This window comes from Nycticebus coucang, chromosome 17, assembly GCF_027406575.1.
Source record: "Nycticebus coucang isolate mNycCou1 chromosome 17, mNycCou1.pri, whole genome shotgun sequence".
NCBI classification, from domain to species: Eukaryota; Metazoa; Chordata; class Mammalia; order Primates; family Lorisidae; genus Nycticebus; species Nycticebus coucang.
Genome location: NC_069796.1, coordinates 37757287 through 37770350, shown reverse-complemented (window position 1 = coordinate 37770350; position 13064 = coordinate 37757287). Strand labels below are relative to the sequence as shown.

General features: G+C 43.0%; 1 protein-coding gene across 5 annotated transcripts in view; it reads left to right on the top strand.

Annotated features, from left to right (window-relative positions):
• Nucleotides 1-13064, top strand: part of SIL1 (SIL1 nucleotide exchange factor) — a 279722-nt gene that overhangs the window by 62903 nt on the left and 203755 nt on the right. Inside the window, exon 1 of one of the 5 annotated variants that reach the window (XM_053566426.1) lies at nt 7911-8005. The exons of the other annotated variants lie outside the window; for them this stretch is intronic. The gene's annotated coding sequence lies outside the window, so the exon portion shown is untranslated. Of the gene's footprint in view, nt 1-7910; nt 8006-13064 lie in introns of those variants that run through there. 5 annotated transcript variants of the gene reach the window in all.

Below are 13064 nucleotides of genomic sequence, written 5' to 3'. Positions count from 1 at the left end.
GGCTGTAGAGAAAGCCCATCATCTGTACTATCAGGTCTAGTTATTATTTTAAAAGAGGAGGGAGGAAGGAAGGTCTGGGGCTCTCACTCCCTGGATGTCAGCTGCCACTGTCTGGGATAAGTCCCAGCAGTCTAGGTCTGTTGCATTTGTTCTGGCTGCTCCTGCCCTTCATGACTCCCCCTTAGAGGTAGGAGGGCAGCAGCAGGAATTTGGAGACAGACCTGAGTCACCAGGAAGCTGGGCTCTGAAATATCTGCTCTTGGTTAGCTGGAACTTATGCAGAGCCATTGAAGATTTCAATGGAAATGTGTCTGTAACCACCCAGAGTGTAGTCCAGGTGTGTGGGCAGACTTTTGGTGTAGGGAAGATGATCTCTAAGGAGGGGCTTGGTTGTCAGAACAGAAGCCAGTTCTGTATGGGAGTGAAGCCCTCATTGCCTTTGCTTATCCTGTTCTTTGCTCAGAATTTAGTAACAGTGAAAGCTACAGGCTTTATGAACCCTCACTTTGTGTCAGGCATTGTGCGGTAGGCTCTATAATATCTCATTTAATACTGATAACCATACTACAAAATAGTTACTACCAAGCTCCTTTATAGATGAAGTAATTGAAACCTGTAGCTGTTAAGCATTTAGGTCAAAGTTATAAAGCTAGCAAGGGGAGACCTGGGTTAAAATCCAGAGCCCACATTTTTTTCTTTTACACTATTATAGAGAAGGAAAAGAGGGAAGCTTCTGGTAGCCTTGGTTGTTATTATAAGACACAGGCTCGTTACTCTCAGGGCCTTAGGCAGGGCCAAGGAGCAAGTGTGAGGAGTGGGTCCCTTTCTCCATACCCTGCTAAGAGTGATGGAAAGTACAGTGGCTAGATCTCTAATTCACCTGCTCACTTGCTGGTATGCTTGATCAAACCAAGTATGCTTGATCCACCTTTCTGGGCTCTATCTTTGTCCACATAGAAATAATTCTGTTTTATTGCAAATGAGCTTAGATCTTTGGCAGCTTTTACTCAATAAAGATTTCCTCTCCCTTCTGCTAAGTTTTTGCTAGACAGGTGTGTGTGCATGTGTGTGCGCACACGTGTGTGTTATGTGTAGAAGTGCCTGTTGCTGGGCTCTGTGAGGTGGAACAGGGTTGCTTTTACTTCTTGTAGCAGCTGGGAAGCTTGAATGATAGATGAGGGTAAGAGGTCAAGCCACAAAGGGAACCAGTGACCTGGCTACAATTTGAGTTAAAGGCTTTCTTCTGAATGTTTGTGCCTCTGCTGTAGGCTGGGATGTACCAAGGACATATAGTAATTAAAGGGTGTGTGTGTGTGTATTTGATGTGCAGAAACTTGAACATGGTAGAGATTGGTTTCTCCACAAGAGGGCCCCAGTAGGCTCATTTAAAAATTTCTCTCCTGACACAGAATGTGCCTTTTTATTTATATTGTTGTGGAACAAATAAAATGATGAATCGTTTTTGTTTTTTTTTTTTTTTTTTGAAACAGAGTCTCACTATGTTGCCTTGGTAGAGTGCTATGGCATCAAAGCTCACAGAAACCTTAAACTCTTGGGCTTAAGTGATTCTCTTGCCTCAACATCCCAAGTAGCTGGGACTACAGGTGCCTACCACAACACCCGGCTATTTTTTGTTGTCGCTGTTATAGTTGTCATTTTTGTTTGGCAGGCCTGGGCTGGGTTTGAACCTGCCAGCCCCAGTGTATGTGGCTGGCATCCTAGCCACTGAGCTATGGACACCGAGCCTTAATCCAGTTTTTGTGGCTGAGTTCATAGACCACTGGAGAGATAGCATGGTCTATGGAAAGAGCATGGCTTCTGGGGCCAAACTGGCTTTGAATCCGGACTCTACTGCTCTCTGGCTGCATGAACTCTGGCAAGTTACTTAACTTCTCTGAATTTCAGTTCTCTCATGGGTAAAATGAGCAGCACATTAGAACCACTTCAGAAGGTTGTTATGAAGAGTAAATGAACTTTATACTTTGCTTGGAACATAGAAAGTAGTCTATAAATGTTGGCTGTAATTATTATTATTATTTGCAGTTTTTGGCCGGAGCTGGATTTGAACCCACCACCTCCAGTATGTGGGGCCAGTGCCCTACTCCACTGAGCCACAGGCGCCGCCCTGACTGTAATTATTATTTGACAGAATTTATTTTCATCTGGGATGCCCAGATAATATATTTGAAGAGGTGTTACTGGAGTATTTCTCTCCTCCATACCAACTGCTACAATTATTATTATAGTTCCACATAGTATCAGGAATAAAGCTACTTGAGTAGTCTGAGTCATGGCTGAGAGCTCAGAAAAAGTAGAATTGTGTTTGTGGAAGTTTCTTCTTGGAGAATTTGTCTTCCTGTCCCCTGTCTTTGCTGATGTGACTGTGTCCCTCTCCTAAGGATATAAGTGTTGTGGAGTGGCTCTATACTATCATAGGAACCTATTGGATGGCATTGGAGAATCCCTCTATAGTACCACTGAAGTGAATTTTTTATTTGTTTCATTAATATTCTAGTGAAATGTTGAAAAAATCACATTTAGAGAAGCAGCCCCAAATCTCCACACTTTAGTGAACCTATTCCGCCTTTCTAAGTGGCCTATCAAAATAAAACAGTACAGAAACAAAGTGGCCTACCCTTGTGCCTCTATTTCCTCACGTGTGGACCCTCTTTTGAAGGGCACTCTGACTGCCTCACTGTCAAATCCAATGGATTTTTTTCTTTTTCTTTGAGACAAGGTCTCACTCTGTCATGCAGACTAGAGTGCAATGGTGTGATTATAGCTCACTATAGCCTCGAATTCCTGGGCCCAAGCAATCCTCCTGCTTCAAACTCCCAAGTAGCTGGGATTCCAGGTGTGCCACCACACCCGGCAAATTCAAGTCTAGTAGATTTTCTTTTCCTCATTCTGACTGAACTCTGGGCATTGTTGCCTACAACATGACTTTCTCATAAATTTCTGCCCTCTCAACATGTGTAATTCTCCACTAATCTTGTTGCTGCTCCTCTGGTTTCCTTACTTGCTCTTTTTCTTTGCTTAACCTGCAGTTGTGAGTTTTAAGAGTATGCTTGGCTTGCTGTCCTTTTCTTTCTAAGCTTTTTCCATAACACCGTGACTCTGTTCTTGCTTCTTTTATCACTTCTGTGCTGATGACTCTTGCCCTGTCCTACCTCTCTTTGCTTCTTTGTCTTTAGCAGGTATGAAGTTGCCAGCACCTTCCTGCATCCATTGACAAGCTCCATGCCTAATGGCATTGAACTCTGATAATTCTTTATGTAGGTATTGAGTGCTTCTTGTGTCTTCTGGGTCTCTAGCAGTAAAAATATAAATTGAGCTATAAAATCCCTTCTAACATTCATCACATTCTTTGAAATTTGTGGCCAAGTAGGAGAGGCCTGGAGAGGGCCAGGCTAGGCGCCCTTTATTCAATCACTTCTCTTATCACTTGATTTCTTTTATATGGAGCCACTATCATTTGCTTCTGAGTTGCAGTTTTTTGCTAACTTGTCTAGCTATCTTCTTGTAGAATTGTCTTTTTCCTGATGGTATGGAGGTCATGTTCTTCTGCCTCTTGGAGTAAGAGAAAAAGCTAGGAATTCCTCTTCACTGTCCTCATTTCATCCCATTCCATACTGCCTTCTTTCCTGGGCTCTAGTCCTAGCTGGAATTGTAGAGCTCTTGTTGGCTCTGTGTGCTTTCTGGCAGGGGCAGCACCTGTCCTTGTACTGCCACTGGCAAGGCTTCCCTTGGGCTCTCCCTTGTAGGGTGCAAGATTGGACTTTGGTTTTGTAGTCCTGTAGTTAGGCAGAGGCATGGGTTCTTTTATGAACCTTCTATTCTCTAATAGCCTCATCTAATTACTGTCCTTCTTGGGTGTCTTGGGTTTGTTAAGACCAGTCCCTGTTTGCTTGGTCCTAGGAATCCCTTCAATACTGGGGGCAGATACTGTCCCTATTGTACAAATGACAGTGGCTCAGGGATGTCCCAACTCCAGCCTCCTAGTCAGTTAGGTGCTGGACTATAGGTAGAAGCCACATTTCTTTTGCTTGTTCAAAGGCTCTTCCATTTAATTGCTGCCTACCTAATGACTTTCTGTTTAGTTTGTATCTTAGGAGGGGGAAATCTTGTTTGCTTGACTATACCAAACTTGTTTCTCGTCCTTCAAATTATTCTTTAAAATTCCATTTCTTTTCTTAAGCCCTTGCACATTGTTTTCCCTTGTCAGGGCTGTCATTTCAGTGTCCTTTTTGCATTGTTTCTTTAGCTTCTTATTTGTGTTTAAATTAGGTGGCATGCTTCTGTTTGTGTAGAGGTGAGTGACTGTGTGTATATAAGTTTGTGCAGCCCATAAATATTAATAGTAATGAATGTGTGTCTGTGGCAGAGCTCATCCTCTAACCTTCAGCTCGTAAAGCAGGGGATTGTCTTACAGCTGTTCCTGCAGCTGGCAGTTCTGCATGTTGATGGCCTGGATCTCTGGATGACAGTATACTGGGAAAAATGCTGAGTGGGCTGGGTCTGTCTTGGGACTATGCCATGGGGTCCTCCTTTAACATCTATTTCCTTCACTTTCTGGGAATAGCTACCCAACAAAAGGCTTTGGTCCTAGTGTGAGGCATTGGTCATCTAGAGCATGTGTGGATCTTGCAGGAGCCTCAAGAACTCTGGAGAGTGGTTTCAGGATGCCTGGCCTGGCCCTGACTGGCTGTGAGTCCAGGGGCAACAGTATTATTCCTATTCCCTTTACGGAGTATTAACTAGGTGCCAGGTACTATACCAGGCATTTGCCATTCATTGCTTTATTTAATCCTTTGTACATTATTTAAAGTAGGAACTATGGAGAATTCTCAAGGAACTAAACCTTGACCTACTGTTGATCCTGCAATATCATTACTAGGTATCTACCCAGAACAAAGACATTTGCACCAGAATATTTATTGCAGCCCAATTCACAATAGCCAAGTTGTGGAAGCAGCCTAAATGCCTGTCAACCCATGAATGGATAAACAAATTATGAGATATATATACACACACACACACACACACACACACACACACACACCAGGGAATACTATGCAGCAATAAAAGAGGGAGACTTTACATCTTTTATGTTTACCTGTATGGAGCTGGAACATACTCTTCTTCATATAGTATCTCAAGAATGGGGAAAAAAAGCATCTACTGTACTCAGTACTATTATGAAACCAATATATAAACACTTACATATCCATACAAATGATAAAACACAAAGATAGTCCAGAAAGAAAGAGGGGAGTGAAGGGAGAGGAGAGGGGAGGGGAGGGTATTTAGTGTGATCTCACCTAATGTACACAATGCAAGGGTACATTTCAAAACAGCTAAGAGTATATTATAAATGTCTTACCACAAAAATAAGAAAGTAAGATGATGGCTATGTTAATTAGTTTGATTTAAGCATTCCACATTGTATATCAAATCATCACATTGTACCCCATAAGTGTATGATTTAAGAAAAATTAAGTGAAAAAAATAAAGTAGGAATTATTATAATGCCCATTTTACAGGTGAAGAAACTGAGGCATACCGAAGTTGTGTCTAAGATTTCATAGCTATGAATTGGCAGAGCCAATAATTGGCCTTAGATCTCTTTGGCTCTAAATCCATGTAGTATACTTTCTACCCAACGTTTTTGTTTCTTTGTTTCAGTATCATCCTTATAAAATGTAAATAGGAATTCTTGCCCTTTCACTTTTCCCAGAAGATCTGGGAAAACAAAAGCATGGACATACACTGTAGGTTATGAATATGAGCATTTTATGAGATGTAATGCCAAAGCTCCAAGCCAGTTTGCTGAGGTGGCTCTGCTTGCCTAGGACACTGAAGACTTTTTTCAGTTCCCCCATGTGCATTTCCTTCCCTGAGACTTGAGAGTGGCTACTGTCAGTGGAGCCTGATAGCCATGTGAGAAGCTGCCAGAGACCCGACAGTCCCACTGCCACTTCCTTCGTTAGCTTCTTGCCATCCTCATTCTTTTATTTTCTTTTTGGGAGAGAAGAAAGAAAGATGGAAAGATATCTTGTTTACCCAAAGCCCAGTTCCCTCCTGTAGCTGTGTATGAATCGAGCACACATGAGGCATTGAGGGATGTGGGGCCTGGCCTCTCACCTGCACCCCAAGCATCTGCTCTAGGCTGCAGTAAGCTAGCAATACAGATTGCTTGGAGCATCCATTCTCCATTTAAGTAGAGGTACAGCCTACAAATGACCAGTTTTGATAGAAAAATGGGCATCTCAAGTATCTTGTTATATCTTTTGTTCCAAAGCCCAAGAATACTTAAAGAGTCATTGGTGGAACATTGAAATAGTTTTCCCTTTCCTAGACTAAGTGATGGTATTTTAAGTTGGAGGAGGGCCATAAATGCAAAGATGTAGTTCTGTCCTCCCTTGAGAGCCAAGAATGATGAGAACTTTTGTTTTCTAGGGTCCTGTGATTAGACAAACTCAGGGTTTGTGGGTGGGGGTGGTTTGGGGAGGGCACTGTTCTCAGGCCAAGTGTGCAAAACTGCGCCTCAGTGGGGCGCCATGACTTTGGCTTTACTTATGTCAGGGACTGAGGGATGTTTTTGGCTGCTTCTGCTGTTGCTGGCTATGTCCCTAGTTGTGATGGTGGACCATCCTGGCAGAGCATAGAGCTTCGTGCTATTTCCCCTTTCCCCCTTCCCTTCCTTTCTCACTTCACCAAAAAGCCCAGGGCAAAGTATGCCTGCTTGTTCATGCCTCCCACTTGTTGAGTGAGGACTGTGATGAAGTGAAGTCACTTGTTGAGTAAAGACCAAGACCAGGTGATGTGGCTGGCCAGGCTGGGCCCTAAAAGGACAGAGGACACTCCTTACTTGTCTCTGCATGCTGCAGAGTTTGCGGTTGCTCTCTAAATGCCCCTGTGAAGTCTGGGAAGCTGTCACACACCTTTCTCCCAGCCTTACCTCACCTACCTCATCTAGGTCTTCCCTCAGTCCTCCCATTTCCCCCAGCACCTCCCCACTTCTCTCTGTTCTGTCCCCCCTCTCTTCCCTGTTTCCTCTTTCCTCTCTCTCCTCTCTATTTCTCTCCCTATTTTGTGGAAAAATATTTGGAGGTCAGGTGTATAGTCCATGTGGAATTTTTGAGGGAAGATGAAGAATCCACTTACGAATCAATCTTTCATCCTTAGTATGGGAAGAAAATGCTTCTGACAGTGTGTGTTTAGGAGATGGAGGTGGCTGGGAGTCCTGTGGGAGCTGCCATTTCTCTCGCCCTCCACTCCCCTTCCCACTTCAGGAGGTGGAGATGCTGCTATTTGTGCATCAGCTACCCTGACCTCTTCTTCCTCAGTCCCTTCTGGGCCTCTGCCTCCCGCTCATTTGTCTTCTTTGCCCTTGACTACTACTTACTCATTTATCTTTTCCTTCTCATCTTTTTCCCCAGCAGCAGTGTTGGTGTTTATCCCTGGCTGTAAGAAGGGAGTGTGTAACTGTGTACATGCATATACACATAAACACGCTCATGTGAGGGGAGGGAAATCTGTGGCCTGGGGTTAATCTTTGTTTCTCTTATTGTATGTTGTCCTGATAACTGCTGTGAGTTCCTCAATTCTCCCTCAAAATAAATTTGTTTACTTCCCCACTTCCAGACAAGACAGCAGGGTTAATAATGACATATGGCGTTATAGGAAGCTCTGAGGTTGTGCCCTCTTAAGACTCATCTCCCTGGGTTTCTGTAGCCTTCTCTTTCCTGACATGGCAACCTCTGCCCCTTGTTTGTCTTCACCTAGCTTGGCCCCTCTCCAGTTTGCACTCAGGCATGAGCAGGCACCTGTCCAGAGCCGAGTACAGTGCTGTGACCTCACTCCCTATATTTCAGTGTGATTGGTGCCCCCAAGAGCCAGGTTGCTGAGACTGCTGGGACTCTCATGGCACGCAGCCGTTCCATTTTGTCGACAAAAAAAGAGGAGGGGAAGCTGGCAGAAAAGCAAAGGCTTTTGCTGCTGGGTGAGTATAGCAGCTATTTTTAGTGCCTGAGCCTTTGCTTTTCCATTTGGCTGTGCTTTTTTAGCACAGTGCTGGTCCAGCAGGGCTGTTTTCTTTCATGGCTGCAGATGTCCTTAGGGAAAGTTTTTGTCTGCCCCAGAGAAGGTGTGGGCTGGGCAGAAGGGTAGTAAGTTCAAAGGGGCAAATTCAGGCAGGCCTTGGGGCTCTGCAGTCATGCCATGGACAGGTTTTTTGAGGTGGAGCAGGGAGGACTGTGGCAAAAGTAGGAGAGAGAAAAGGTAAACACCACTCTTCAGAGATGCTCCCCTGTAATTAATTCACTTAAGCTTCTATTGAGTAAACTGACTAATGAGGTGCATTGGGGCTATGAGATAAACATGAAAACCTTTGATAAGGGTTTGGGCTAATCCTGATGCATTCTGAATTTTTCTAAGGTTTTTGTTCTGATTTTTGCTTGTTACATTTTATTTTTCTTTCTGCCTCTCTTTTTTTTTTTTTTTTTAAATCTGTATGTATTTTATTTATTTATTTATTTATTTTTGAGACAAAGTCTCTCTCTGTCACCCTAGGTAGAGTGCTGTGGCATCATAGCTTACAGCAACCTCAAATTCCTGGGCTCCAGCAATTTTCCTTCCTCAGCTTTCTGAGTAGTTGGGACTACAGGCCACCACACCTGGCTAGTTTTTTTATTTTTAGTAGAGCCGGAGTCTTGCTCTTGCTCAGGCTAGTCTTGAATTCCTGAGGTCAGGTGATCACTTGCCTTGGCCTCCCAGAGTGCTAGGATTACAGGCAGGAGCTTGACCTGCCTTTCTTCTCTAGATTATCTGGTAATTTAGATGCATTTCCCTCCATCCCTCCCTCTCTCCTTTTCTTCCTTCCTTCTTTCTTTCTTTTATTTTTTAGAAACATGGTCTTACTCCGTTTCCTATGCTGGAGTGCAGTGGTGTGATCATAGCTTACTGTAGCCTGGGCACAAGTGATGGCTTCTTTTTTTATTGACTTCTACTCTAGTTTGCTGATTAAAAAACTTTCACTACTCCAAATAGAAACTCATTACCTATTAAGCAATAACTTCCCATTCCCTCTTTCCCCTAGCCTCTGGTAACCTCTTTTTTACTTTCTGTTTCTATGAATTTGCCTATTCTAGATATTTCATATAAGTGGAATCATATAGCATATGGCCTTTTGTGTCTAGTTTATTTTGCCTAGCATAATTTTTCAAGGCTTATCCATGTTAAGCATGAATTAGTATTTCGTTCCTTTTATGACTGAATACTATCCCATTGCATATATATATACCAATTTTTAAAATCTGTTGATGAACAGATTTGGGTTGTTTCCACTTTTTTGGTATTGTGAATAATGCTTCAGTGGACATTGATGTACATGTATCTGTTTTCTTTTCTTTCTTTTTTTTTTTTTGAGATAGAGTCTTACTATATCACCCTTGGTAGAGTGCTGTGGCGTAACAGCTCACAGCAACCTCAAACTCTTGGGCTTAAGCCATTCTCTTGCCTCAGCCTCCCAAGTAGCCAGGACTACAGGTGCCCGCCACAGTGCTTGGCTATTTTTTGCTTGTTGTCATTGTTGTTTAGCTGGCCCTGGCCAGGTTTAAACCCACCAGCCCCAGTGCATGTGCCTGGCTCCGGTGCCCTAACGACTGAGTGATGGGTGCGGAGCCTGTTTTTTTTTTTTTTTTCCTATGATACAGAGTTTCACTCTGTCCCCATGGTAGAGTGATATGCATCATCATAGCTCACAGTAACCTCAAACTCTTGAGTTACTACAGGTAAACACCACCATGCCTGGCTAATTTTTTTATTTATTGGAGATGGGTCTCACTCTTGCTCTGGCTGGTCTTTTATTCCTGAGCTTAAGCAATCCACCCACCTTGGCCTCTCAGAGTGCTGCACCCGGCCTAGATATGTTTGAGATCCTGTTTTCAATTTTTTGTGGTGTATGCCTAGAAGTAGAATTGCTGAGAAATACTATAATTCTATATTCACCCTTTTGAGGAGCCAAACTATTCCAGGGTAGCTACACTATTTTATATTCCTACCAACAAAGTATGAGTTAACACACATCTTCACCAACACTTGTTTTACTTTAAAAAAATGATTATAGTCATTGTACTAGGTGTGAAGTGGTATGTTGTCGTTTTGTTTTTAGAGACAGTCATTTTGTCGCCCTCGGTAGAGTGCTGTTGCCTTAGTGTCACAGCTCACAGCAACCTCCAGCTCTTGGGCTTAGGCGATTCTCTTGCCTCAGCCTCCTGGGTTTTGTTTTGTTTTTGAGAGGAAGTCTCACTTTGTCACCCTTGGTAGAGTGAGGGTAGAGTGAGTGCCCAGGTGTATTAGCTCAGAGCTTAACCCTTGGGCTCAAGCTATTCTCTTGCCTCAGCCTCCCAAGTAGCTGGGACTAAAGGTGCCTGCCACATGCCCTGGCTATTTTTTAGAGACAAGATCTCGCTCTGGCTCAGGCTGGTCTCGAACCTGTAAGCTCAAGCAGTCCACCCACCTCAGCTTCCCATGTGCTAGGATTATAGGGGTGAGCCACTGTGCCCAGCTGTCATTGTCTTTTTATTTGAATTTTCCTAATGATTAATGATGTTGAGAATCATTTCATGTCCGTATTGCCCATTTGTATATCTTCTTTGGATAAGGTCTATTCATTTGTCCTTTGCCTATTTTTAAATTTGTTTCTATTTTTATTGTTGGGATTTAGGAATTTTTGATGAATTGTAGATATTAAACCTTTATCAGATGTGTGATTTGGAAATATTTTCTCCCATTCTGTCCTTTCACTTTTTTTATTTTTTTTAAGACAATCTTACTCTGTCATCCTAGATAGAGTGCCATGCGTATAACTCACAGCAACTTCAAACTCCTGGGTTTGAGCAATCCTCTTGCTTTAGCCTCCTGAGTAGCTGGTACTACAGGTGCCCACCACAACACCTGGCTAGTTTTTTTATTTTTAGTAGAGACGGGAGTCTCATTCTTGTTCAGGCTGGTCTATAACTCTTGAGCTCAAGCGATCCATCTGCCTCTGCCTCCCAGAGTGCTAGGATTACAGGTGTGAGCCACTACACCCTGCCCTCACTCTCTTGATAATGTTCTTTGAGGCCTAAAATTTTTAGAATTTTGATGAAGTCCAATTTATTTTTCTTTTATTGTCTTTGCTTTTGGTGTCATATTTAAATTAAGAAACAACTGCCTGGCTTAGTGCCCATAGCTCAGTGAGTAGGGTGCCCGCCACGTATACCGAGGCTGGCAGGTTTGAGCCCGACCTGGGCCTGCTAAAGAACAATGACAACTACAACCAAAAAAACAGCCAGGTGTTGTGGCGGGTGCCTGTAGTCCCAGCTACTTGGGAGGCTGAGCCAAGAGAATTCCTTAAGCCCAAGAATTAGAGGTTGCTGTGAGCTGTTATGCCATGGCACTCTACCAAAGGTGACATAGTGAGACTCTGTCTCAAAAAAAAAAAAAAAAAAGAAAGAAACCACTGCCAAATCCAAAGGTCACTAAGATTACACCTATGTTTTCTTTAAGAATGTTATGCATGGGCGGCGCCTGTGGCTCAGTGAGTAGGGTGCCGGCCCCATATGCTGAGGGTGGCGGGTTCAAACCCAGCCCCGGCCAAACTGCAACAAAAAAATAGCCAGGCGTTGTGGCGGGCGCCTGTAGTCCCAGCTGCTTGGGAGGCTGAGGCAAGAGAATCGTGTGAGCCCAAGAGTTAGAGGTTGCTGTGAGCCGTGTGACGCCACGGCACTCTACCCGAGGGCGGTACAGTGAGACTCTGTCTCTACAAAAAAAAAAAAAAAAAAAGAATGTTATGCATTTAGCTCTTAAATTTAGGTCTTAAATAAATTTGGAGTCAATGTTTATACATGGTGTGAGCCAGAAAGAGTCAAATTTAATTTTTTTTTTTTTTAGAGACAGAATCTCACTGTGTTGCCCTTCATAGAGTGCTGTGGCATCACAGCTCACAGCAACCTCCAGCTCTTGGGCTTAGGCAATTCTCTTGCCTCAGCCTCCTGAGTAGCTGGGACTATAGGTACCTGTCACAATGCCTGGCTATTTTTTTGTTGCAGTTTGGCTGGGGCTGGGTTTGAACCTGCCACTCTCGGTATATGGGGCCGACGCCCTACCCACTGAGCCACAGGTGCTGCCCGCAAATTTCATTCTTTTGCATATGGATATCCAGTTGTCCCAGTACCATTTGTTGAAGAGATCTTCCTTTCCCCATTGAATGGTCTTGGCACCCTTTTCAAAACTTAATTGAATATAAATGTGATTATTTCTGGGCTTTCAATTCTATTCCATTGATTTATGTTTGTCTTTATGCCAGTATCACACTTTTGATTACTGTAGCTTTGTAGTATAGTTAAGTTCTTTTTTTCTTTTTGTTTTTTTTTTTTTTTAATTTGGCCGGGGCTGGGTTTGAACCCGCCACCTCCGGCATATGGGACCGGCGCCCTACCTGCTGAGCCACAGGCACTGCCCTGTTTGTTTTTTTTTTTTGAGACAGAGTCTCAAGCTATTGCCCTGGGGAGAGTGCTGTGGCATCATAGCAAGTTTTGAAACCATGAAGTATAAATCTTTTGACTTTCTTCTTTTCCAAGATTGTTTTGGCTATTTTCGGTTCCTTGAAATTCTATATGAATTTTAGAATGTATTTCTTCATTTCTGGAAAAACAAAAACACCATTGAGATTTTGATAGTGGTTGCTTTGATTCTGTATGTTACATTGGGTAGTACTGTCATATTGACAGCACTAAGTCTCTAATCTGTGAACATGGGATGTTCTTCCATGTTTTTGTCCTTTTAATTTTAACAGCTATAGAGCCTTCACTTTGGTTTGTTTGGATGTTTGAAAGGTGATATGAAAGGCTTTGTGGCTTAGGAATATTGAATTTTGCTGGCTTAAGAGATTTTGATACCATCTGTCTTCAGGTATGATAATGGGTATGGTTTAAGTACAAAGGCTTAAGTGAATTTGGGCCTATGTATGTTTACATGCCAACCAGTTGATTAGTCTTTCTCCCTGCCATAAGCCAATA